The sequence below is a fragment of the Falco naumanni genome, chromosome 12 (genome assembly GCF_017639655.2).
Source record: "Falco naumanni isolate bFalNau1 chromosome 12, bFalNau1.pat, whole genome shotgun sequence".
NCBI classification, from domain to species: domain Eukaryota; kingdom Metazoa; phylum Chordata; class Aves; order Falconiformes; family Falconidae; genus Falco; species Falco naumanni.
This window is the reverse complement of record NC_054065.1, coordinates 32,916,366-32,941,343: the sequence shown is the minus strand read 5'-3', so window position 1 is coordinate 32,941,343 and position 24,978 is coordinate 32,916,366. Positions and strand designations below refer to the sequence as shown.

Here is a 24,978-nt window from a genome sequence, read left to right as displayed (position 1 = left end):
TATGGAAACAAACCCATCCCGTACCAGCTTATATTTGGTAATGGTGGGAGAAGTAGGGAGCCTCTGCCTTCCTTCGAGACTCAGGGCCACCTCTGTCCACTCCCTGCTCTGGCATGCAGAGGCATTATTTTTCAGGAGAGGAATGGAGGAAATGCTGTGGCTTGTCCACACAAGGAAAATCAGGGCTCTATCTTTGCTCTCAGCTTCAAAGCCGGGGGTCTCTGAAATCTAGGCGGCAGATTTGAAAGTCTGCAGGGAACTAGGACCACAGCCACATCTCTTCTGCTTATACACACACCTTCAGATGCTGGTAAACTTTCACCACAAGCAGCCAGCACTGGCTTTTCTGGATAGATGGCAAGGCAGTTCCTCAGCTGAAAAAACACTACGTGCCAGGACAGGCTTCAAAAGCACCATAGGGCTGCTCTGAGCATATTCCAGTCCTGGCAGTACAACTGGATTAGTAAATGCCCTCCCTGCAGCCCCCCCGAGACAGAACCATGCTTCCTTTGCTCTTCACAGTAGCCTGGAAGGAGCTAATGACCATCTACTTTAAGTAAGCTTAGCTCTTAGTGCTGAGTGCACCTTTCAGGCAATTCAGTGGAACAGAGCTATTAGGAAACAGGCCCGCAGTCTAGGTGTCGAGCTCTCTTCAAAGCACAGCCCTACATTTCCTAAGAACAGAAAAAAAAGAAAAAAAAAGGAGAAAACCCAAAGAAAAACCCCAGGAAGCAAGTGCAAGTAGCCCTGAGTCCTGTTCAGTCACTGGCAGTCACTTTTAGGAATTAAATGTCAAACAACTCTCGGGACTGATCTCAATAAAGTCAAGGATTATCACTCTGCAGAGAGCAACTCGTATGAGGTGGAGGTGAGGTGGGGCAGCAGCTCCCTCTGCTAAGTCTGATGCTCACATCACTTGCAGGATGACAGCATTGCAGGCTTTGAATCCCTTTCCCTTATGCAATGCAGAAGACAATCTGCCTCTAAGAAATGGGTATTCGAATACAAACATCTGCTTTAGTAATTACTGACGTTATACTGCCTTTCTGCTAGCAAGGGAAGGCATTACTGTTTTACAGGCAAGCAGTAAATAAAGTAATTGCCAGCAGAAAAGCTGCATTTCAAGTAACTGCAAGCAATCAGTTATGGTCAGATTGTGCAACCGAAGCAATGAAGCCACGGTATTGACAATGAATGCTGATTTAAGTGATGTACTGGTGCACTTGGGATGTTAGCAAAAAAACCCTACACCAGCATCCTTTTTTACTCTGAGAAATATAAACGCTGGCACAGCAATAACATATATTCAAAATTATCACCAGAGATTTTATGCAAACTGGTGCCTTTGCTGCATTAGTTTGTATTTACCAAGAATAATTTGACCATTCCTTTTTCTTCTGTATTATTCTTCTTCTGCATTCTGCAGGAGAAATAGCTTTACTGCTTATGTTTTGTATTTATTAGTTATTATTAGATTATTTTTTTCATCCCCAGGAATTGTTTGATTCAGGGCTGACAAGAAAAGGAGTTCTATCCTTGGTCTCCAATCCAATCAGAAGCACAAAGCACATGTTTAAGCTTAGCTTCTGAAGAATACCAGTGACTTCACACGGCTAAAAATAAGCCTAAAATTAAGTGTATGTGTCGCGACGGAGGGAAGACACAGTCACTCAATATGAGTGATCAGCAGACTTCATTTATTGTCTCTTACAGTCACCTTTTATGCCTTGTTATAATTAGCTCATACATATTAACAAAAGTTAAGCTCATTATTGGTTAGTTGCCTAAATATCAAGCCCACCCCTAGTTTCTCTCCTGTAGTTATCTGTTCCCACCTGCAACATTTTTTTCCCACCGAAATCTTCCTGTTATTGTGTAACAAGAACAGCCAAGGATAGTGTATTTTTGCTTTACTTCAGATAAGCTGAGAGCGATGTGCATTTTTGTCCAGCCAGCTGGACTGTGTCTATGTGAACTTTTTCAGCTAGCCAGTTATCCACATGTATGTTTGCGTGTGTTCATGCTGTGGTGAAGCAGGCCCTCCAGCAGCCTGCTGGGGTACTGTCCATTCCCGTCTCCCAGCAGCAAGCTCTAAAGTTGGAGTGAAATGATCGGATGTTTCAACACAAGTTTACTTAGTGAAGAAAAGCCAGGCGATAAAGAAGGAGCATTTCCCCAAGTTTGGGCCACAGTCTGCACACAGCAGAGAAACAAAGTATAGCAGAGAAGCCTGCAAAGACTCCGATTCACGCCTCGCTGGTCCCAGGAAGCCCAGGGTCTCCTCGACAGTAGCATGGTGTCCGTGCGAGTTCCCCCAAGCTCCCCAGGAGAAGGTGGTTAGCTAACTGCACCACGTGTCTTCTCTATCAAGCGAGTCACTACTGTCCTTCCCAGACAACAGCTCACAGCCATAACTTCACTACTGCTAAGTCCAAGGGCTTTAGGACATAACACAAATTCGAATGTTCACTAAGCATGATATCACCCCTCGGTTATACACATTTATGATGAAGGCCCTTTGTGAGAAGCAAGACTCCAAACCCCTAATGCTTTCAAGAAACCACAATTAAAGGGCCACCTAGAACCTCAAGTTTTTGTCGGTTGAAGTGAGCTCCTCTGCTACATTCCCAGCAGAGCCAAGCCAGCTGCCAGCCAGCTGCCAGACTGCTTTGGGTTGCGTGGCACTGCATGGGCAGACATAACAGTCACAAATGGTTTTGGTTTGTTTGGTTGGGGTTTTTTTAAGAAACAACTGTTGTGCTGTCAGGTAATTGCATTAATTTCTAGTTGGAAGACAAACCAATGGTGCACAGCCTCCATATATTCACAATCCCCATATATGTACAAACTGCAAGATTTTGAAGTGGTTATGGTTTCTGTCTGCTCAGCATTTCAGAGCAGCAAATTCTGCTTGGTTAAGACTTTTTTTTCAGGATGAAGAAGCAAAATTCTGATCTATGAAGCATCTGAGTGCAGAGAACAGCCTGTTCTCAAGGGGCTGACTTGCCAGCATGATTCCTGGCTGCTTCTCATTAGAAAGGACTTAAGCTCTTTTCTGCATTGCGTTTGTTGGATTTGAGGCATTGGGAAGGGGCGGGAATGTTTATTATGCTTAACAATTGCAAGAGAGAAATCCTTAGGAAGTCAAGGTAGCTTGCAAACAGAAGCAGTCACCCATGCCAGACAAACCGGGATACTTGGCCACTGATATTTTTCCCTCAAGAAGGCAGTGAAATAGTGAATAACCCCAAAATTCACCCATCCAGCCATTCACATGCTGCTCTACACATACACATTCAGCAAAAAGACCAGCCCACTCCAAAACATCAAAGGGCCTTTCAGAAGAGTACATATTGTTATACATAAATAAGTGTACCGCATCTGTTATCTTTAGACTAATACATCGAAAGTCCCCACAGTTAATCCTTAGGCCATACTGCATATCACATTTGTAGCTACCCATCCTTCAGGTTTCAGTAAGTTCAAGCGCACAAGACTCACTTTCAGAGCAGTACTTTTAGTTGAACAAAAATACAGTTATTTGTGAGTGAGCAAGACTGCTTCATATCCAGTGGCTGGTAGTCAGTTCACTCCAGTTCAAAAGTTTCAAGTCATCGAAGCAAAGAGACAAAAAGCCAGATCACAGCACGCAATGCAGCTGGTGGCACGGAGCTGTAAAATGCCACCAACACAAACCTTACAGAGGAACCTTAGAAGGGTGCAAGAAATAGCAAAGAATGGGTCTCAGCATGTAGGAGGCCAACACTTATCTGAGGAGCTGTTCACAAAAACTTGCAAAAAAAATTTTTTTTCATCTGCATAGCACATCCTTCTGTAGAAAAAGTGAGTGAACGCACTGGCTGGCTAGCTTAGGAAAAATTAAATCGTGTGAACATGAGGAGGAAGAATGAAATTGTGTGTACGTATCCCTTCTCAGACTGCCAGCTGTGTAATAAGCTTTTAAGAACACGTAAGCAGGGCAGGGACAAGGAAGCTTTAGTTTCATTACAGTTTACTGGGGGGTCAAGTGCCTGGCTCCCGCAGGAAGAGCTGCATGGGTCAGGCCTTTCGCTTAAAATCTTACAAGCCCAGCCACAATGCTATGGTGTTGGTGGACCCCAGTTCCACCCTGGCTGGATATTTTGACCTCCTCACAAACCTCAGTGCACGGATTTGACACAGTCGCAGTTCTTTGTTCAGCAAATGCCTTCCACTGAAATAATTAAGATCAGGATTAAGGAGCTTTGGCATTGCTTTGCAAGGAAACGTGCAGAGACCCACCACAGGATCCCCTTCATTGTCTCTGGCACACTGCTGGTTTCATGAGTATTAAGCCTTTCAGAAGCATTTGGTAATAAATATAATATTTTCATCATTCTCTACCACTCAAAAATGTATTTCTCAAACATGAAAGCTTTGCTTTTACAAGTCTAGCTATTAGAGTATGTTCATATTTTCAGAAAATCCTTCAAATAAATGTCTTTTAGCTTCCAGCCAAAGCCTCTTGCCATCTGCATGGGCACAGAGAATCCTGTGAAATACAGTCAGCCAGGCCATTTTCCAGTTAGACAGTTATATGGGCAACTCTGTCTTAGTGGGATGGGAAGATGAAATTCCCAGTTTAATTCAATGGTAAGATTGATAGATCAAGCTCATAAAGAAATGGCAGGTGAAAGTATGATGGCACGCATTGATAGGTAGTGCTGCTATGGGCCATGTTCCCAAGTTTGCTTTCGTGGTAAGAAAATAAACACAGGTGCACATGTTCTGGAAAAGAATATATTTAAGTGTGGAGGATTCTGTCATCCGCTCTCAGCTTTGGCGATTCCTAACACGTACACAGAGCTATTCTCTGGGCACAGAGTTGCAGTTTGGCTGCATTTCCCAGAAAAATAGCCATTATTGCAGTCACTTGCATGTTATCTAAGTATCTCCCACTCCAGGCCTGCTATCTGCATTTGTTTAAAGATAATTATAGTTAGCACAGCCCCGCAGCTCTAATCGCTGCACAGCACTCAGGACAGAAACCAGAGCCTGCAAGAGGGACAACAGTTTTTGCCGTCACTAAGCAACAAGACAGCAAACCTCAGATGTTGAAAAATTGAGTTATCATGCTCCCTTAAAGCTAGATCACCTCCGAAATATCTCAAAACCAATACACTCTAAATGCTTTCCTTTATCTGTTTTTTATTCCTTTTTTAAAATACATTAATCATAAATCAGGGTTAGATTTCCCAGTTTTCCCTCTGCCAAACCAGCAGCCATAACCAAATGCAATAAAACTAATAATAGGGCTCTCATATGTTCATGTGAGTCCAGGGGCTGGAACTTGGAAAAAAAAAATCGGCAAATTATTGTGAGATCTCTGAGAGGAAACCAAACCCATCAGGGTTAGCAAGGCTGTGATGGCACATCACTGCACCAGCCCAACAGCAACGTGTAGTACTCAAAGATATTTATTAGGCAAAAGTAATTTCTTACTGGACTAAGAGTAAAGACTACTGGACTAAGAGTAAACTAATAAAACCACACACATACGAACACACACAGAGACGCCCATCCAACAAACAACTACCTACCTCAACCACTGAGGGCAGCAAGGGGAATAAAAATGACGCATGAACCCATATTCTTGAGAGATCACGGGTTTTAAAAGCTAAATTGTTTGAACAGTTACTTCCTGACCAAGTAGTAAATTCATTTGGAGAATGCACTGACATTATGCATTCAACCCTTCCTCTTTTTAAATGTCGGGGACCTCTAAAATCAGCAGGGACAGAATAAAGAGAAGTTAGGCAGCTGGATGTGGAATTAACCAACCACACTGACACTTGATGTTTTCTTTCCAGTTATTCTCCATCATTTCCTATCAGGTCAAAGAATTCCACCGGGCACTTAGATTCTGGTCGTTAAACTTCAGGACTCCAGCTGAACAGTTTTTTACTTAGTAGGAAATCACTCAACAACAGAAAGGCCTTATTTACTTACCATGGCTGTACCTCCCTAGGAAAACAGAGAGCAACTGAGCATGCCCTAAGGCAGTCATTACAAGTATGCCACGGCCACTTCAGCATCAAGCAGCTTTATCCACCTAGAAGTCCCACCGAGCTGAGCAAAGCAAGCACAGTCCCACTATGCAGAGTTTGTACAAAGCAAGAAGCCTGAAGTGTTTACAGGCCAGCACTCCAGTTCTGGGCTTGAAAATATACAGGCAACCAACCAATGTCATTCTGTCAGGGGGGTGATGCTTTCTTCATGCAAACAGCAGAAGCAGGACTAACACTTCAGCTATCCCACACTTTCAAAGATGAGGACATGTCTCCTGAACCATTTGTTGGCTTCCCAAGGAAAAATTCAATTCTCCTCCAAAAGTATTCATCTAAACTACTCCCAAAACCACCTTCTCTTTTTCCTTCAAATTCCAGGATAAAGTTTTACTTCAATGAGAAAAAAAATAAAGCAGTTGGACAGGAAGGTAGTGCATTAAAGCCCTGCCTTTCCGCTGCTTGCCAGTGTGTCCCTCTGCCTAGGCATCACTGCTTATGTTACATGGTAATTTGAAGCTCTGAGTGGCAAGAGCCGCTTCCTTCTCCAATGCTGGTACAGCATCTGCAGACACAAGCAAGCAGTTCAGTTCACCACAACACCACCAACCACTTGGAGTTCACTGGACTCAAGTCAGCTTGCATTGGGTGAAGACCTGTGCTGTATGATCTTTCCGCATCTTTCTTGAAGATCAGATCTTTCCTGGAGAAGTAAACTGTGAATTTGGGGAGCTGTCAATATGGCTATTAATTGACCTTCTAGTACAACTGATGGCTTGCAAAACCAGCACAAGCAAGGTTTTTTCTCAAGAATACACAACATAGCTGAATACGTTGAATGAGATTTGAATCAAGGCCCAGAATCGGAAAAGGGAGATCGAAAACATGCCTTAATACCTCTAATTTAATTGCTTTGTTATTTATTTATTTCTTCCCTCAGCATATTTCCTTGCAACACTAGGGGAAAATTCCCTCCAGGAGGTCATTGTTAATAAAGAAAAAGGATATTCCTTGTACTTCTGTTTGATTAACACTAATGACTTCTTGCATGCCACACAGTAATCTACCCTCACACATAATTAACAATGTTAACTTTAATAATGTCAGGAATGCAGGCTTTTTTGCGCACACACACCCACCACCCACCCAAGGATTTTCGCTGTAAAAGTCCAAAATTTCAAGGTCATCCCAGCAGTCTCAGTTTTGGGCATATTTCACCCCTTTGCTTGTACAGACTTGCACAAGGAAAAGGGGTGATTCTAACTTAGGTCAGAACGAGGACATCCTCTCCCCACTGCCAGATGAAGGCACTTACTAGCGCCCTAGTTTCCAGCACCACAAGAAAGACTAAAAGTGTCTCACCTTTCGTACTGTGAATGCTAGTTTTCAGGCTGACTTAGCAGAGAAAAGGAAGGCTGCAGACCTCTTACCATGATACAGATTACAGCAGAAAAGATGCAGAGAACATCTACATGGTACCTCAGCTGCCTGAAATCCAGGGGTTCTAACATCTGCTTCTACAAGTCCATTAAGAGACAAGTTAGGCTGCTTAGAAACCTCATCTGCTTCATCATGAGCAACACCAGGGACCTTCTAAGGGAGTTTCCACAGCCAACATGTGGAGGGAACATCATGTCAAGGGCAGATGGAACAATATGGATGATCAGTGAATTAAACCAAGAGGCTGTCCTTAAGACACAGTGTCTGTGTAACTGGACACCTCCCAGCAGAGGGTACGGGAAAGAAAGAGCACAGAAGGTTCTCACCATGAGAGGAACAGTACCAGGGGAAGCCCAGCCCTTTGCACAAGGCAGAAGATGGGGTTTGCAGGGAATCCACAGAACAAAGGAGGCTGAGAGAGCAGCAATAAGAAAAAGGAAATATGAGGGACCTCTAAGATGTCCCTGTTCTGCTCCCCTCCTGACTCCAGCCTAAGGATCAGCCAGGGTCTGGACATGCCTCCGGGTCTGATTCTCCCTTCCCTGCCTGGGCCTAACCAGCTCAGTCTCATGTGACTCAGTGCTGGGGTGAGATGACTGGAAGCCTGTGGCAAGCAGGGGTGATCCCACTGAAGACAGAGTGCAGAAGCCTCTGCAATCCTCTCTGACCCTGACCTCACATGAAAGCAGCTTTCTCCAAAAACCCTCTCACTCACACTCAAGAGAACAGCCCAACCAGTCCCCACAAGAAGCCATCCTCTGTTGGGAAGGTCATGGTGTAAGTGGTTAAAGTGTTCTGCCACTCTAAGAGTCATCAAAGAGCTGAGATTAGAGATTCCTGAAAGAAAAAAAAAAAAAAAAAAAAGAAAAAAAAAAAAAAAAAAAAAAAAAAAGACCAAGCAGAAGTAAACCAACAGTTCATCTCAGGATCAGAGAGGAGTCCCAGGCCACATGGGCACTGGGGGACACTGCCCATAGGATGAGGGTAGCTGGCTAGCTTGCAACTTCATGAGACAATCCTTGGCTCAGGGAGCTCCCGGTACAAGCGAATGGAGAGAAAGGGGAGAAAGAAAACAGATGATTTACCTAGGGCTCTCAAGCACACATTAGCGGGGCTGAGACCTGGGAGCCAGCTGCTGAATCCCAGCCTTGTGCATACCATGGTCTTGATAAACAAGGAACGCTTGTTTCTGCAGCTGCTGCTTCTAGACTGGAAGCAGTTCTCATGTATTTCTCCCCATGTGTCTATTCCCATCAATATAAATCTAAAAAGAACATCACACTGCTTTTTCATTGACATCCTTGCTGCCAGCCGTACACAATTAAACAGAAGAAATACGAGACTTTAGCTGTAATTACAATTTTGCCTATTTTGTAGAGAAGTCATCCTGTGAAGATTGACACAGCCGAGTACCTGCCTGGGTCACCAACCATACCAATTCTCTCAGTGGAAGTTTTAAAAGGGAAAAATTAAATTGCAGCTGTGTAATATATTGAGCGCTCAGAGGCAGGCAATGCCAGTGATTATCCAGCAAAACAACATAAAAAAGCACAGGCACCAACAGTGATAACTTCCAAGGGGGGATAAAGTATTCTGAAGAGTTACCCCGCAAAGGACAACAAAGCCCTTCATGAACATTGTCCAGATCTAACCACTGTCCTTGTGACAGTCAGCAAAATGTGCCAAGTCCCTGGAAACAAAGTTAGTAACTACCACAAGCTCTGTGCTTTGTATGCAGGAGTACTCCACTTCCAGTAGACAAAAAGAGAATGGGCGACGGTGTGTACAGAACCACACATGTATTTCATCCCCTTTACTCTTTGGCTTCTCTGTGAGACCTATAGGACCAGGCAAGTCCTATAAAACTTTGCAGACACCTCACATTTGCTTCCAGGTACACCTGTTCAACACAAGCTGGCAAGTCCCTCCTTCTCCTCTCTTTCCCAAGCCATGAAAACACATTGGCCACCCTCCCAGTTCAGTCCCTGCCTCAACTCTGTTCCCCTCGGTGCTCAGGCACCAATCCTACCCTGCCTCTGGCTACATGACAAGGGAGCGCTCCTTAGAACTCTACTGCCCCAGCATCTCACTGATGCCAGTTTGTCATCCCCCCTTCCAAAAACCCCACATATGTATCTTTTCTCTAAAAAGTTCACATCTTGGCCAGGAAATTGCTTTCTTTCCTTTCCTGCCCACCCCAACAACCAGGCAACCCTGCCCCGTGTTGCAAGCGGCCAGGCACGCCACGATGTGTAAGCCCTGTGGCTCAGCCAAGCTCAGGGCATCTCCTCAGCTGGGATCAGGCTGAGCAAGCCCACCTGACGGACAGCAGGGAGGCTTGTTATTTATATGGAGCTGCAAGCCCACGGCAAAGCATGTGACATGAAGCAAGGCTAGAAGGCAGCAATGGGTCTGCAGCAGTAAACACAACCCAGGAAACATGGAGCTGGTCTGGTAGCCAGGCACACCTTGACTTGGGGCATAACTGTGAGGAAATGCAGAAATGTTCTCCAGCGAGGTATCTTTGCAACACAACATCCCCAATGCCAAGTACGGAGGAGTGAAGATGAACCGGGCACAGGAGGGGAGGTACTGCAAGGAGATGCCAGATTCTGTAAAGCCATCTGGGGTCATGGGCGAGACCACATTGCTCACAAACACCCCCCCACCACAGTCCTGTCTGCAGCTGTGCCAAGGGCAACATTTTCCAAGTCTCTCCTTGACACCTGTGGCAAAACAAGGGAACATAAGACCCACACAATTATCCTACAGCAGAATTCCAGGCATGAGGATGCTTCAATAGCATGTCCCACGGCAAGCCAGTGAGGATGACAAAGCACTGCTCTACTAATCACCACTGCAAGAACCCACTGCATGTTTAATCAAAGGCCCTGACTTATAGAAGGGTGGCCTTCACCACCCCCACCACCCCCATATCCTTAAATAGTAAGTTTTTATCATCCATTTGCCAAATACACTTTGCCAAAGGCAGAGGCCTAGCCTGGAAGTTCCCCAGATGATGACAGGTCACATCCAGCCAGTGTCTGAGACAGAGCTGAGGAAGGAAGCAAAGCCAGTTCTGCTTCATCTGGGGAGTATCTCCTTGACTGCTCTGGATGCTTCAGGGATATACCTCCAGAAATACATGTGCACTGGGGGCTACCAGCAGACATAAAAGCTAGGGAGCCATCTGCTCTTTCCAAGCTTCCTTCCCATCTGGCCTGGCACATCTCCTGACCCAAAGTTCAGCACTGTTCCTGCTTGGCTCCATCCATTTCAGCTGTCAAGTTCACAGATGTCCCAGGATACCCACAAAGGTAGACTCCTTTTCTTCCAAACCTACACCTTCTGCATATTACCCCAAAGAGTTTTATTGGAGGTGAAGGACGGAATTAAATTTCTAACAGTTAACATTTTCTCCACTTTTTTTCTTTCCTGCTACAAATCAAACCATCTGCCTGTTTTTCTCAGGCTCCTCAGACTTTGGAAGATTTAGAACAATCTTCATATCCACTGATGCATACAGAAGCACAACAGAAACACCCTGGAATGCAAAAATCATTGCATTACAACTCATTTATCACAGGACAGAAAGCCCTGGCTTCACCTCCCTCTACTACTGCCTGCCTCTGGGCACGGTGACGGGGCCTGCGCACCAACTCTTTGCACCAGGTGATGCAGTCTCCAGGTCTGCAGCAACCCAAAACTGCAGCCTTCCAGATCATCGGCCCCCTGATGTCGCAGTGTCAAAGTTACTCCTCACCTGCTGCCCCATGACAAGGTCAGCACCCAGCTCCAAAAGCCATGAACTTCCAATGCGCTTCAGTAAGTAAGCCTGCCGGTTAGGAGTCATTTCTTAGGCCCAGGGCACACTGCAAACAAAGTACATAGGCCACCTCTAAGCTTGATGAACTGCAGAAGGTCTTGCATAGATAGCAGAGGGGTGTGCAGGGCAGAGGTAGGAGGAAGGGTGGTGGGGACGTCGTGGAGAGCATGGCAATGCCTTAGCCATGCATGTACTTTGTAGGACAGGAAGGCATCTGCTAGCCTTAAGGAGAGGGCTAACTTTCCCCTCCTTTTGCACAGCACAAAACTTGCAAAAACTAGGGCTTACAAAAAGAAGCCAAACAAGGAATGGGGACGTAAATGCAAATCTTCCCAGTATTGCACTGGGAAAATACATCATGACTTTTCAGCTGAGCATCTTTGCAGTAAAAACACCCTGCCAAACCATTCACTAACTGTCCAAAAACATTCTGCAGCTCTTATGGCATTCCCAGGTCAGACAAACTTTTCCCCAGCTAATTAGGACAAAGATGTAGTGCCCCAAAGAACAACTGCTCACAAACCCAAAAATTCTGGGAACACAGAGAGAGGAGGGCAGCACATGAGGCAATCGCTCAAGCAAGGGTTCAAAGCACAAACATGCACATATATAAACCAGATGTATGCTCGGTTTGTTCTGGAATGCATGCTCAAAGACATGAATTCAATAAAACAACAGATCCAGATTCCCTACAAGCATTGCAGGAAGAGGCACATCTAGTTTACCCTGTTCAGATGTGGAGCAGTTTGCCAGGAGAGGGGACAGACTCCATGCCACTGGACAGACAAAGAACTATGATGAAATTTTACTTAGGTTAACCCTGAATGTAGACAGAGAAATGGACAAAATGGACACTTAGGGTCTCTTCCACCTCTAATATCTAGGAGTTGGACTTTATCTGTTCTGTCCTAGCCATATTCTAACAAGAAACTAAACATTTTAGTAGATCACTTATATCCCAATGCTGAAACAAGTTTCTTTCTTTGCCACACAACTGAGCTTCACTCACTCTGTTGATAGTCTCAAGTTTATTGGCAAGAATATTTATAGGACCAGCCAATTTCAAGCAAGTATTACAGAATATGGCCGAAATGCAGGTTCTCTGCAAGCTCTTACACAGCAAACCCTGTTTTAAAAGAAAAGGAAAAATTAAACTCCTCACAGAGAACAAATATCCCACAGGAAACATTTCTCAGATAAGAGTATTCCAGCAGGCTGCTCCCAAACAGACTTCAGCAAACCAGGCAAAGGCGTTACTGATAAATACCAAGAACTGCCAAGAAACAGCACAGGCACCTTGCAACAACGCCCCAGCTGGGCAAGGAGAAGGAAGGAGAAATAAGCACTGAAGTCATCAGATCTGTCAGAAACCACTTCTCTCAGATCTACCACAGTTCACAGATTTGGGCTTTGATGGTCAAACTCCAACACACTTTGGAGTCTGAGAAAAGGCTGAGAAAGCCTCTAAAGAAAAATAAAAATTAGGATTTTTCCCTCGTTCTGCTACTGCATCTTGCTCCAGCAAGCATGCTGAGTCCCACCAGCCTTATTCTAAGGTCATGCTTTCTGCAAAGTCCTCACTTCGGAATTTTAAGTAGCCATTCAGAAATTAGTGTTTTGAGAAGCAGGTAAAGAGTTGCTCTGGAGACAAGCAGTGCCACAGTATTTTCATAGACTTGGCCATGCTATCTCTAACTTTCTAAATCTCCCTCCACTTCTGTGAGTGCTTCTAATCACTATATGCCATTCAGTAGCTTCCTCTGAAATATGTGTACACTCCACTTACCAAAGGCTACCAAACACAGATAAGTCAGTCTGTGCTATGATGGGTGGCTCAAAGGAATGCCTCTCCCCACTTCCCTCTCTTCCCAGCTATGCCACTCTTGCATTTATTTCAGCTGGAATAGCTCAGCCTCTCTTAGCATGTGCCACAGCCTTACGTGGTGGCAGGATGCAGGGTCTGTTACCAGATGGACTGGGTCTGTTACAGATTTCCTACGTGGTCTCAAGCAAGTCCCTGCAACATAACGCTGCTGCCTTTATCATAGAGCAATATTGGCTGGAAGAGATTTCTGAAGGTCATCAAGTCCAGCTCCCTGCTCAAGGCAGATTCAGCCTGATCAGGTTACTCAGGGTCTTGTCCAGTCTGTGGCAGCTAAACCTTGGAGGCACCGCTCTTTGTGGGTTTAAAATGGGAGTAAAGCTGCCCCTGCCCCTACCTTCTGGCAGCCTGTCGTATACATTGCTTAATGCATGGATCAGCCCTTGCCTTGCACCCAGCATATACAGGGTCATCTGAGGTTAATAACATTGGGAAAGGCCTGAATTGGATGGAATGTAAGAGCTTGACTGCTAATTATCCATTTCGCTTCGAAGGCCTGGACAGCCATGGGTCTACTAAAGCATAAACTACAGGACGACAGATACAAACACTTAAGCTCTGAAGACAAGGACTCTGACAAATAGCAAACCTGGCTATGGTCAAGGCATTTCCATCTCATATATATGATGCTCAAAGCTTCAGAACTCATTCTGTGGATTTCTAACCTTAGAAAAGTAACTAAAGACACCTGGAAAAGAAAAATCACACCAGGGATACTACTTTGTCTCATCCTAAACACTGGACGGTCTAGGTCTAAAAACATCATTTCACATAGGTGAAACTTCCCCAGGGGAGAAATGGTCCTACGTGCTGGGAGCCTGACTGCAGGAGAAGCTGGGAGATGGCAGTCTGCAAGGGTGGTTGCAGAGCTCAGGACTGTGTGGAAGCACGAACGCCCAGCCGTGGTTTCTCCCCTAAATGCAGACACATGGGAAGCAAACTGCCTCCCACAGTCTAGGAGAGAAACCATATCCTTTCCAAAACAGTCCAGGACAGGTATAAAGCAGGATGAGGGTCTCTGGACAAAGAGCTGCTTGCTATACTGGCTCCAAAGAAACTATTTCATCCTGCAGCTGGACCATGCAGACATATACTAACTTCCCACCATCGTGCCTTTCTTTCATTCATGCACCCACAGCTGTCACACGTACCTCTTCACATCCTCTCCAGATGGGCTGTCTGCCTTGGACAGTGCTACACGCTGGCTCCTCACCTTCCCTGGACCAGGACTTCTCCAACACGTACTCCTGCCGTGAGCTTCCCGTGTAGGTCATACTCATCCCACTGCTCTTCCCTGGGACTCCAATAACCAAGGCTTTCCATAAGCTTTATTTTCATTCTGAAAATAGGGAATACAGTTCACGACATAAAGCCTGCAGTCAGTCAGTCAGTCAGGTCAGAAAGGGGAACTGCTTTCTGCTCTGCAAGACAAAGGGCAGGATTAAGGCCTGGGATACAACAGGCTTTCTGTTCTCATTGCTGATTGCTAGCTTGAGCTCTAAATATTCATGCTGGAAGGACTAAGCTCAGGCTAACTGCTGTGGATGGGGCTGTGCCCGACCCAGCCAACTCCTAAGAACAAGATCTTGGGCCCACAGCCGGTGTGTTTAGACCTCCGTATTCCTACTTTCAGAAAGCACCACGGTTTGGGCCAAGGCAGCATCTGAGCTTGAATTTGCCTGTTAGCTGCAGAAGTGGAGTGCAAGAACAACCTGGTCTGAAGGCTGCAGCATGGATGAAGATACACAATCATCATCCCCATGTCACACAAGTGGTGGATAGGAGAGAGAAGGATCTCTGTTTTTCATTCTCCAGCTTCTCTCACACCACCCAACGGTTTCACCAGCAATATAGACACAAAGTTTGCTACTGTAGACCCTCAGGGCCAGTTCTGCTTAGAGAACTGAAATTCCCTCTCCATTAATTCCTGCATTGTGCATGTCTTTCACCAAAAATTCAGTCATCTCCCCTGGAAAAACAAAACAAGCCAACAACTTCCCCAGTCACGAGAAGATGAGCTCAAATGTGACTTTGAGTGGCTGCACTGAGCCACTTGGAAACATCACACCCCCAGACGATAAAAGGCAATACCCAGGGGGAACATCACCCACCAGCAAGGTGGAATTTTCCAGCACCAGCTCAAAACAAAGCTCGAAAGCAAACAGCAGGATGGAGAAGCCAAAATGAAGAAAGGAAGAAAACACCGAATCCGATGTCAACATCAAAACCTAGCCAAATGGAAATCTCCAGACAGAAATATTGAAGTCAAGAGGGGAAGAAGCATGAACCAAAAGAGATTCAGGATTAAATTCTCAACTCAGAACAAAACAAAATTAGTTGAGAAACAAAACAAGAGACAAAATGAGACTCAAGCAATGCTACAGGAAGTTTCAAAAAAGAAGAGTTCTCACAAAAGAAATATTAAAAAATATTTATTTTTACAGAAACACTTACTTTTTATAAAAATCAGTATTGCCTAACCAAAAAGAAACTAAACTCTGATTCTGAAATCACATGTCCCCTCATGCCAGTGGTCAGGTCCCAAAAGTCACGTATTGATATGTTTCCAAACGGCATAATCTCTAAACCAATCTAAGGCTGGGGTTTTTTGCTGTCTGGGTTTTAAAGCTATAAACCATTGTGTTTGGGTTTGATTTCAACATTCTATCTGGAACATTCAGTTCATGTTTTCAGGTTTTCCTAAGCAAACACGAGGGTTAGAAACTTACTTTTTTAAAATGAGAGAATGGAGATTCTTATGCAGTACTTTCCTTCCAGCAGTTGCAATTTTAAGAAAAAAAAAATATATACAACTTCCCGAGACTGCTGACAAAACCATAAGGCTTGGTAACCACTGCAGTATGCCATAAAAAGAATGCTGCCCATTTCCCCTCCACACATAAGCCTCTTATTTGTATAATTCAGTCTCTCTTCCAAAGAATTTACTGCAGTGTTTGCTGAACCAGATGAACTATTTGTAACTTTAAAGAATCTCAATTAAAGCATAACTTGGATGGCTCAACAAGCAAATTGATACTACACCTGTCACAGACAAACAAACAACATCTGTGCTTGTATGTGATCAAGACATTGTTTTATGGAGAAGCAGTGCTCCCAAGATGATCACAAATCCACATGGTGCCTGGAGTGCCAGATTTTATGTTCACATCTCAAAGTAAACTCAAAGAAGTGGAAAATCACAAGTAGACACCGAGCCCCTTGAAGATTTCATCAACAGCTTAGAAGAGTCCTGTGCTATGCTTGTTCTGGCAATTATACGAACTATGTAAGCCTTGTGAAAGTGCTGGAGCATGTAAATAAATGATGAAGCAAGTTCTCCCACTCTAGAAGAGCCCTGGCTCTTTTTTGCCTGTGGATATTTGCCCGCAGATGCACACTAGCATATGGAGATCTTCCAATATGCATGCCCCCAAACTCATCCCAACTTTGGAAACATTTCCCCTGACCTGCACCAGGCTTACAGTTGCAGAAGCCTTGCTGCTTTGAAGCACCCTCACAGGTCAGACACCTTTCCAGGACGCTCATCCTCATCCAGGGTTTTAGTGCTGTGATGCAGTTGTGTTGCAGCTCTGCTGCAAAAGCAGGATTCCTCCAGGCTAAGAAGCTATTCTGATGATCACTGAAAACATACATTCCCTCGATACAAGTTTCTAGTGAGAATCTGGACAGCAAAAATGCTTCAGTCAAAACGCAACCTATTTCAGCTAAAAGTGGAACTCATTTCACAGCTGAGGCATTGGAGCCAATTCTCATTCATGCTAAAGATCCTTTATGCTGCTCAGGAGAAAGACCAGACACTTCGCATGGCACCAGCATTAATTCACAGCTTTTAAGACCCCTGCATGCTGGAGTGAGAATCAGGCTCTGCAGCCAGAGCAGGGAGCTCACCGGGAGGGAGTGTTCTGTGCATGAGATCTCTGTCTCTGAGGCGGCTGTTTGGTTCTGCTGGTTTGCTTCTCAGCAAGACGGAGCTTACTGCGTATGTCACAGAGCACAAGCAGAGCTTCTGGCTCCCCTTAGCAATTCTGCCTAACCCAGCACTCCTAAGGACAAAACCAACGTCCCAGGGACCTCTTGCCATCTACCTGGAGTGGCTGCAGTTTCTAGTTGCAAACAGGGACATACATGACAGGTCTGTATTTAGGACTGCTACAAGCTTCTGTTTCTAGCTTGGGGCAATCTTATTTGATGTAATGCTACTGCCCAGTGCAGCCAGAGCTGGTTGTGACCAGAGAAAGGATAACTTTGCAGAACTGGCTTGTCTCCCCAGGCTAGAATAATGGTTCTGGACTGCTAACTCCAGCCAGGGTCAGAAGGAAGCCACGTTGGACTGAGAAGTGCTAGAGCTGTGTCCTTGTTTTCCTGGTGTAAAATTATTCTCCTGGTAACTGTCTGGATTTTGAGGAACTTCTTTCTCTTCCCTGGCACTGTGTGACTCAGTTTCCAACGGACACTGCACACAATCTTTGTGGATCCGTCACGGGCAAGATTCTAGGCCTAAGATGAGGTGACTTGCCAGGCAGGTCTCTGGAGGTGTGCTTCCACTCTCCTCTCTGTATACCACAGAACCTTTTGCTGAGGACATCCTTTCCTCTGGCAGATCAGCTGAGGGCATGGATGGAAGTTACACCTTTTTGATGCTGCTTTTGAAGAACCTCCAGGAAAGGCCATTAATTTCTTTCCCAAGTAACCTAGTCCACTGGTTTGCTGTCCTCACCCTTGTAAACATTTTTCTGATCCCAGATGCTGATGTTCCTTGCTGTGATCTATGATGAATACAGCTTGTCTTCAGCGAGCGGGAACACAACACATTACTTTTCCACAGCTGACCTCACATATGTTTCGAGATTGCTATAACCTCTAAACCACTCTCTTCCTTAAATTAAGCAACCTTTGAGTTCCCTCCACCTTCCCCTGAAGATCCTGCTTTCTATACTAACACAAGCTTTGACCTTTACCTATGGCCCCATTTCCCCTATCCCGTGACTGCATGTCAGCGCTCAGCATAATGAAACCTGCAGGGAACCTACCTCCCAAGACAACCTGCAAGGACTCCAAGCAAGAAGCAAGACGGGCAGTCAAAAACAAGCCTAGGTCTCCACTAGACCCTTTTCAGAGCACAATGAATTGCAATAAAAACTCCCACAAGACTAAGCTGTGGCACAATGTGCCACAGCAGGAAGCAGAGGGCCTTACGGTTCTGCATTGTCTTCCCCAGGAGAGCACCCTGGCTTTGAACAGGATTGCCTCTTGGCCATAGCTACAGCCAAGCGTGGCCCTCACTCATCATCTCCAGACCTCCAAGGAGGGGAAGGAGCCACTCTGGTCACAGTCGCACAGTTAATACCCACTGGTCTGAGGCTCTAGAGGTAAGAGCTGTTTTAAATATCGGGCTACTGCTGCTTTTTTGAGGTACGGACTTTAGGTACTGCTGGCAGATAGGTCCTTGGATGAAATGGCTCTAAAGCAGGACAAGAGAGACTAGATCTGATGAGAAGTGACTGGTCTGAACTCTAGTGCCTTACGCTCCCCAACCCTCAGTTCCTTTGGGATTTGTGTCAGGTGTAGGGTACCACAAAAAAGGGGCGTCTAAACAAAAATGGAGAGGATTGCGCAAACTGAGAGAAGTTGCAAGGATGAGCCCTTCAGTCTCTGCTGGAGCCCGGAGCCGAGACTATTAGTCTGCAAATTCATCTCTGCCAAGATGCCATGGAGGTGGCCACAAAGGGAAGAACTGCTCCTTGGCTGACATCTCACAGGCTCCAGGTGAGCCAGGGCTTCCTCAGTCTCTCAGCAGTGGTAAGGGGCAGGGAGAATGGGCGCAGAAGGCAGGCAAGGTACCACATCTGCCCTGAAAAAAAGGGAGTGCAGTCATTTTTCCAAACTCACTAACATTCAGGTTGCTCATCCAGGACTAATTTTTCAATTATCAGTTTCACATATTCAATGAACTAAACCAATTATCCATCTTTTCCTCCAAGTGTGGAAGACTTGTCTCCTCAGCAAAGCAGAAATGTGGGAGGATGGAGTATGTGTTTGTGAAAGTGCCAGGTATGAGCAGTGAAGGGAGCCAGGAAGGGAGGAGGGTGGATGGCAAAGGCCAGAATTACCTTGTCTGAGGGCGTTAACACTTCAACCTTGTAATTAAACAGCAAGAGTGATATCATTGGTGATTACAAACTCAAATTAGGACAAAACTAAACCTAACGCATGTGCCAACACTCTTTCTAGAAGTAAAGTAACAGATGCAAGCAGAAGTGCCACTTTCTTCTGTAGGACTACTAGCAGTGACCAGGCAGACCCTCTCAAGCCCTGCTATTCTATCAGCAAGGCTGCCCAAGAGGAAAACTGCGTTGCTGCCACCAGATTCCCACACACACACTATGTTTTCTCTCATTAAACAGCCTCAATATTCCTAGCCTCAATATTCCCCCTTTCCTAATAAGTCTGCAATGAAGGGGCAAAACTCATCCAAGCACCAAAAGGCTAATACTTTTTTTAAAAGGCACAGCAAGCACCAGAGTCCAGCCCTTACTACAAGAGCTGGGATGTGGTGGAGCCTGAGGGACTTTTTTGCCGTGTTGGCCACTATTTCCTCACCCTTGGACTGGTGTGAAGGATGGGAGTTCCCTGGTGGCAAAACACACATTTGCAAAAATGCACTTTCAGTGGCCCCACTGCTTTTCCCTGCTCACATGGAAGGCACAGGAGCAAAACAGAAAATGGGTCCTGTGCTGGCCTCTCCTAGAGCGCTGAGAGCAGTCAGACCTAAACACTGGACAAGATGAATTTTAGTCCAGGGGGTGCCTGTTTCAAAGCCTGCCACAACCCCTAGCTCACAGCCTGCCTCTCACAACCCTGCAGCCCCTTCTCCAGCCCAGGCACGTAAGCTGTGCTGGGACACACATTCACAGGCCAGGAGGTACCTGCGTTTGGTTTCATGACAAAAGCAACAGAAACCAGCCAGATGAGTTTTCTAGGCGCTGCTGTGGCTCCAGTCCAAAGAAAACAGGGGACGGCACTGCTCCAGGAATCCAAGATGCCAGTAAGAGAAGAGGAAAGATGATGGGCTGTCTCACGGGAAGCCAACAGCAAAATGAAAGGGAAGTGCGTGAAACTGGTCTGCTTGGAGAAACCAGCAGCTGTGTAACCTGCCAGCTGAAGGAAGAAACACCTCAATCCTCACCACCTAGGTTACACAAGACCCTCAAAACAGAAGCAAGACCCAGCTAAAAACCAAGAGAATTTGGGTGAGAAGGAGCTTGGACTGCCGTGATTTTCACAACACAGTAGGCCTCCACTTTCCTCTACCTGATTTTTGGCACTGCCTTCTTAGGGAACAGTCAAGCACAAGTGTCCAATAGCCCTCAGACAGTTGGGGTCTCAGGGGATCTGGGAGAGCCAAACTGCCCCATCTCATACAGACAGCTCACGAGGCTTGCTCCTTAAGGCCCACCTTGACACCTGGTTCTCAGCTGTGTGCCACTGCTTCTCAGTGCTCAAAGATCAGCAGACCCACAATCTGGGCACATCTGGTCCCTCCAACAGACCTGGAAAAGAGAAACAGCAGTGACATACCACCAATCCTTTCTGGCATGTGCTCTGAGCCACAAGCCCCAGCACGAAGACGAAGATGCCCACGCAACCTCAGACACATGTTCCCACCTCCCAGCCCAGGGGCAAAAGCCCAGCTGCCCCTCCACAAGGTGTAGTGAACACTAGGAGTCTTCATGGGTTCAAATGGCGACGAGTCAAAATCAGAAAGGATGAAATCCACAGAAGGTTATTCAAAACAGAGGCACAACATCAAATTCAAGACGTTCCTGCCTGCATGCTGGAGGCTGGCAGACCGTCTAGCTGATCTCCTGCTGCCAGTCACAGCCTTTGTCCTTCCCCAGGCATCTGCTGGCAGAAAGAGGTTTCTAGGCTAGACAGACCTCTGATCTGACCTAGGACAACTGTGATGGGAGTGGCGCTGTCACATCTCAGGCCCTAGCACAGCCTGTCCTTGGGCAGTTCCCTCTGCACCTCTGTAATGCTCCTTCCCGGACTAAGAGATCTCACCATGCTCCAAGAACAACCTAGGGCTGGCCAAGTCTGTCAGCTTAAGCCACTCTGCAAGAGGTCATTGCAGCATCTGGGGACAAACAAGAACATCAGGCAGGTAGGGAAAGCCGCAGAGGGGCTTAAAGCCACAGAACATTAAAAAAAAAAAAAAAATAAAAAAAAAAAAAGAGTTGGAAATGACTAGTTTGTGTTTGGCTGAGAAAGGGACGGCTCTGACCGACGTGCGGACAAATTCCTTTCACGCCACCAGAGGGTGCCCTGCCTCCAGCCACCGCGGGCAGCCGGCCGGGGACAGCGGCTCCCGGCTCCACCTGCGTTCGGTGGGCACTGTCCGCAGAACGGCGGAGAGGGAGGCACCAGCCGTGCTTTGCTCCAGGGCCTGGCCTCCCCGGTGGGACTTCTCACAGCTGCAAGCTCACCTCCTCCCTGAAACGAGCTGAGGCCGACTTTGAATCTGAGACCGAGAGACCCAGGAACCAGCAGAGGAGGTAAATCGACTGCCTGCCCGGAGGCAAGGCCCCTGGAGGGGAAATGAAGGTCAGAAGTACCTTTTGGAGCACTGCATGAGCAAAGCATTTCTACGTTGGGAAAAAGACTTCTGTGACAGGGGATCTGACAGGGGAAGCACTGTCCAGGAGTTGTGTTTGCGTTACATTCAAGTCTTTTTGAACCAGCAGAAGTGTCAGAGCCCTAGGGAAGGACTGTAGGGTAGCCTGCACAAGGAAGAAGTTGCTCTGGCAGCCCAGATTCAACCCATACACCATCAACAGGCAACCCACATTTCCTGGCCTCCTTCAGAAATGCAGGTGCAGTCACAGTCCTTGCCAGAACCCATGCACGGCTTGTTGGGTGACAACCCATCAAGAGACCTCAGCTGTGCTACTCAGGCAATGCGATGGCTCGGAAAGATGCCATCGGTTGCTGAAGACGGGAAGCGCACGGGCTCACCAAGCCGGTTCACCCCACCAGACCAGCTAGCCTTTCTCCTCCCAGTGTGCCAGAGGAGAGCCAGCACACCAAATGTGAGCCACCATCACAGATCCAGGTGCAGAACAGATCTAAAGGGTGGGAAGGGTCTGCTCCTCTCACACTGCCCTGTTTGTCAGCGAAGACTTCCCCACAGCCACCTCACTGGACAAGGCTGGCCACAACAGGAACATATAGCTCACCTTGGCCCAGCTATGAGCCCAGGTGGCTAGCAGACCTATAACTACCAAGCCACTTTTGACTCCATTCTTGTTCTACGCATAAAGACCACATCCTACAGGCCGATGGCACCCACAAGACAGATAGGAGAGAGGTCAGGGATACCGTCAGAGGTTCCCACCCATGGCTGTGTGCTCTCTGCCTGCACACTTCCAAGAAACACAGACCCTCCTCTTCCCCAGTTTGTCTCTCTGCAGCATCCTCCTACTCCTCCACCTCACCTCACACAGTCCAAGTGGCAGAAGCGGTAGGACTGTTTTCTACCTATGTGTGAGGCAGGTTCATCAGGAAAGCAACACCCTTTTTACACTACCTGATATATCGGAAGGCAAAAAAGTAAGCAAGCGCAACCTGGTGCCCTTGCTCTCCCTAGCACCCGCCCATAACGCCACTGGCGCAGCCAGTTCTCATAGCTCTTAGACCCATCCAGTCCCGGGCTGCGGGCAGATCTGTCCTGCTGCCCACCCCAGTTATACTCCACAGGCTTCTCACCGCTGTTACAGCAGCCAGGGCTGTCCTTTGGAAAGGAGCGCTCACCTCTCCGTACCTGCCTCTGCAACTCAGGACTCCAGTAACCACCCGAAATTCTCGGAGCACCCGCCTTCCTACACCACCACATTCCCAGAATTCACATGCATGGCTGCTTCATTATCTTTGGAAAGTTTTGAAGGGTCTTTCACTACTCTTTAACAAATCTTCCCAGCTATCAGGCTGCTGTTAATGAGCATCCATCATGCTGACTAATACGGCCTTGTTGCTTCCCTTTTCATTACCCTGTGTGTTTCTTTATCTTATGGCTAGACAATAAGCAGATTAGGGTGGGGATTTTCCAGTCTATGCCTGTACAGCACCTTGCACAGTCAGTAATACAATGTGGTAGGGCTAATTCACATGCTGTCTAATCTCACCCTCAGAAGCCCTCCTTATAATGAACTCCCAATTTCAACCACCCCAGTAACAAAAGCCAAGCTCCCCCCCCCATTCCTGAGAGCTAAACCTAGACAGGTTCAACAGGTGGTCACAGCCCCAAACACAAACAGGCCTGCGGTTCCGCAGCCAGAAGAAAGAGCCATCTTGCAGAAGCAACGCCCCCCAAAAAGGTTTCTTCATTATTCTGATGCAGCTAAGTGCAAACCCTATCATAAAAAAACAACCTGCAACAACAACCTTCTGTCTGGGTCACCGCGTGAGAGCCGTGGGGGTTAGTTTAGTCAGGAAATAAAACCTTATTAATGGCACTGCAGATATATCTCAGCAGCAACCACCTCCACCCCTGGAATAAAGCCCACATAAGCCACAAGTGCTTATTCTCCAAGAAATCCATGCAGCCATGCCTCATTTCATACAGCAGCATTATCATCTTGCATGCGCAGAGATGGCCTAAAGGTTAGGGTGTTGCCCTGTAAAGACAGCAAAGACTTCATCAGACTCACCGCAGATTTCCTGCCCGAGGCTGGGAGAGGCATGCAGCCTCTCTCGGCTCAGCCCTCCCCCTCTATAAAAGGGGTTGCACACACAGCCCGGCCTCACAGCAGAAGCTCAGGAGCCTCCCCACACTAAACGCTGCAAAGCATTCGGGTAATACCGCCAGAGATACTGCTTAAAGCTTTACGCACTGGTTAAGAGGAGTTCAAGGCCTCGGTGTTCTCAACATGAGCCTCCCTTCTCAGACTGGCAGGGATTGAAGGTCCAATTCGTATGTAAGCAGAGAAATCAACACATTACTCCAAGTTTTGTTCATTGCTTATTTTGAGGATTTAAGCAAAAGTTGAGCAGTGCTTAGTCCTAAAGCTGATTCTAGGGCAGGATGTGTTTCATTTTCATCATACCAAGTACTTTGTACAGGTGCTTTAACATCAACAAAAGCGAAGGGGAGAAGAAAAAAGGGGAAAAAAACAAAAAACCCCAAACAAAACCCAAGCCAGGGAGGAGAGCAGCTTAATGTCATTCTTGCATATTTACATTAACATAGGGCTGTTCCATTCCTGAGCTGCCACCTTGTGTTACTTCCTCCTTCCATCCTAGTGGTGAAAATGCCCCAGGGGTAACAAAGCATTGGGCTACCTGCCCCATCACACTAAATCCAGAATGGTTCTGATGAAGCTGATAAAATCAGCCCGGTTTTACAGCAGCAAGCAGGGTCAGATTTTGGTCCAGCTGTTCAGAGCCTGCTGAATTTTTACTGTACAGAAATTAAAAGGACTGCAACCTGCAGCAATGGTGGAAGTTGACAGCAAATTAAAAAGAATATGAGTTCTGGCATTCATCCTTAGTAATTCAGAACAGCATTTTCATTACTGTAAAAACAGCACATGTTTATAAGTAACATCCAGCTCCAATGTCCACTAAAACTCAAATTGTATTATAGAAAAGGCAGTGCCAACATTAACACTCCATAAATGGGAAACAAAGGTAAGGGGGGAAACCAGCTTGCCCAGCCTCACCCCAACTGGCTGGGGCAGGCGTTTGGACCAGACTGGGGCTCTCGGTTC

The 24,978-nt window shown here is 46.5% G+C and overlaps 1 long non-coding RNA gene across 3 annotated transcripts in view; it reads right to left on the bottom strand.

Annotated features, from left to right (window-relative positions):
* Nucleotides 1-24,978, bottom strand: part of LOC121096050 — a 34,258-nt gene that overhangs the window by 4,850 nt on the left and 4,430 nt on the right. For 2 of the 3 annotated variants that reach the window (XR_005830328.1, XR_005830327.1), the window contains exons 2-3: nt 20,670-20,763; nt 14,344-14,531 (exon numbers count right to left, since the gene is read on the bottom strand). This is a non-coding gene — a long non-coding RNA (uncharacterized LOC121096050). Of the gene's footprint in view, nt 1-14,343; nt 14,532-20,669; nt 20,764-23,919; nt 24,629-24,978 lie in introns of those variants that run through there. The other variant, XR_005830329.1, reaches the window with a different exon arrangement.